The sequence below is a fragment of the Loxodonta africana genome, chromosome 5 (assembly GCF_030014295.1).
Source record: "Loxodonta africana isolate mLoxAfr1 chromosome 5, mLoxAfr1.hap2, whole genome shotgun sequence".
In the NCBI taxonomy this organism is placed as follows: Eukaryota; Metazoa; Chordata; class Mammalia; order Proboscidea; family Elephantidae; genus Loxodonta; species Loxodonta africana.
In genome coordinates this window covers 93,011,606-93,014,405 of record NC_087346.1, presented here as the reverse complement: position 1 = coordinate 93,014,405, position 2,800 = coordinate 93,011,606, and the positions used below count along the sequence as shown (strand labels likewise).

Genomic DNA, 2,800 nt, shown 5'->3' with positions numbered 1-2,800 from the left:
GTTAAAGCCTTAAAAGTGAGAAACTTTCTGTGTGATTAATAATATTACACACAGGTGTGTAATTTATACTACTGTTGCAAATGGATGCCAAATAAAAATAGATGATAGGCTTTTGTACAGTTAGAAAACTCTACAGGAAAAAAGCTAAAGACACCAATATTAAACCCCCCCCCAAAAAAAAACAAACCTGTTGCCGTAGAGTTGATTCTAACTCACAGTGACCCTATAGGACAGAGTAGAACTTCTCTTTACGGTTCCAAGGAGCAGCTGGTAGATTTGAACTACTGATCTTATGGTTAGCAGTTGAACTCTTGAACACTGAGCCATCAGAGCTCTGCAAACATTAGGGAACTATAAACATTATTTTTAAATTTTTCAAGTAATTTTGATTTAATTACTGCCATTCATTTTTGATGAATTCATGGAAAAAATAGCAAAAATATACATACTGCCACTTTTTCGTGTGTTGGTTAATGCCAATAAGTGAAACTTTTTATTTGGAGTTGATATGCTCATATTATATAATTAATAACAAGTAAATCAGACTTTTTTTCCCCCAATTGTGGCTTTCCATTTTAATTTTAGATAATTCCAAACTACATGCATGCTTCTGGCTTACTAGGTTTTATAGCTGCAAGATATGTAAATAAAATCCTTAACCTATATTTGAATACAAGGCAAATAAATTGTTAAGAATCTATTTCATGATTTTTAATCTGGCATAATGGCGATAAGATTTGAAAAAGACATATAACCACCAGGCTTTACCTCAAATCCTACAATATATATTCAAGGAACACAAAGAGTGAAAATAAATCTCGAGAGTAATACTTTATGCAAAGCGTGGGATATCATATTAAAATATAAACCTATTAAATGCATAATTAAATAGTTGTTAATATATAATGTAAATAACATTATAACATAAAAATAAAATAAGACAAGAATGGTAGAAATTAAGAAAAAAATAATGAAAATATTGGGCATATATACCATTTTTAAAAACTTTTCCAGTCAAGATTTTCATTTGTATCTTTTATCAACAGTGAGAATACATTTATTCTGCAATAATTTCAGTCAACACATATGTCTTGATCTCCTTCTCTTTTCAGATACTATCCTAGATATAGACACTGAGAATACAACAGTGAAAAAATAGAAAAATAATTCCTGCTCCTATTGTTCTTTTTTATTGTTCTTCCTAATATTACTGAATAACTCCAGTGAATTTATTTATATTACAAATAAATATACAAATAAAATTCCATTCTAATTTTTCATTAAAAAAAAGATTAAAAATATTTTCCCCCTTTCCTTGTGCTTTCATTTGGTCGTTAATCCTTTTTAGTCCCAAATGGGGACTATTTAATGAACGAAAAAGCTCCTATCTATACTCCAGCAACAATCTCCCGAATACTGAAGGCTACGAGCTACAGATATGTTTAAGTTAGACGACACACCTGTTTTCTTTCTCCACCTCCAATAAAAACCTGTAAGATACAGGTGACTGACAGTAAAATGAAAATAACAAAAGGTTGGCCTCCCAGAATGGCGACCCAGTCACTGCCAGCGTGGTCTCGCCCGGAAAAGGGCCCAGCCCAGCAAGGCTTCTGCCTGGGGCTCCACGGGCAAGAGGCTACAGCAGGAGTTGATGACACTCATGATATCTGGCAACAAAGGAATTTCTGCCTTCCCTGAATCATATAACCTTTTCAAGTGGGTGGGGACTATCCATGGAGAAGCTGGAACAGTAAGTGAAGAAGACCTGAGGCGTAAGCTCTTCCCGGAGTTCCACAGTTGCTACCCTTCCAACGCCCTCCACGTTTAAGTTCCTCACACTTTGCTATCACACCAAGGTGGCCACGCAGGGTAACCACTGCCTAGACATTCTGAAAGACAAGTGGTTCGCCTTGTATGACGTCAGGACCATCCTCTCCATCCAGAGCCTGCTGGAAGAACTCAACATCTGCAACCCTTTGAACATACATGCTGCAAGTCTCTGGAAAAACCCCACAGCATTTAACAAGCACCTGCAGAAAATCTGCTCGTAGGAAGTCTCCAGCCAAGAGCCCTGACCTAGTTTGTCCCCTCTCCTTGTGTTGTCTTTATTTTTTTCTTAGATGGTTTGTCCTATCCTTAATTTCTGCAAAGGACTCTGTATCTTAAACTGTGGTGTCATTTTTGTTTGTTTTGTAAATTAAGTCTCCATTTGAGCCCCTGTGATAAATATATTAAATAAATATATTTTAGGATAAAAACAAAAAGCATAACTCTCTAAAGCCCTTACTTTGCCTTTCATAGAAAGAATTAAGATAGAACACTGCCACAATCTTCGCAATATTTTTGAATTAGACTATGCACAAAGATAGATAAAATGTAAAATTACTGACTTCCCTTGAAACAAGACTTAATTGTGCTAGGCCTCTAACTTTCGATTACTTCTCATGTTACCTGGTGATGTAAGATTCAGTTAGAAAATATCGTCTAAACATACAGACTTTGCAACAGAGTAGCCCCATCCTGGACTGGAGTTCTTCTTTTCTTCTTCCAGAAGAAAGAATCCTACCCTTGCTCCTTCATCTTCTCCAAGACCCTTGGATAAAGGCTGTTACAATTAAAAGAATACTTTAGATTTCATTAGCATATTTCCTCCTAAGATCTATGGATAAAAAAATAGGGCTGGGTGGGGAATATTTATTGGCTTTTTGTTAACTTAAAAAAATCTAGTGCAAACTGCCCTGACAGGGAGCACAACAGAGAACCCCTGAGGGAGCAGGAGAACAGTGGGATGCAGACCCCA

The 2,800-nt window shown here is 36.0% G+C and overlaps 1 pseudogene; it reads left to right on the top strand.

Moving 5' to 3' along the window:
• Nucleotides 1–1,528: 1,528 nt before the first annotated feature.
• Nucleotides 1,529–2,472, top strand: LOC100674453 (ubiquitin-conjugating enzyme E2 C-like; annotated as a pseudogene).
• Nucleotides 2,473–2,800: the final 328 nt, after the last annotated feature.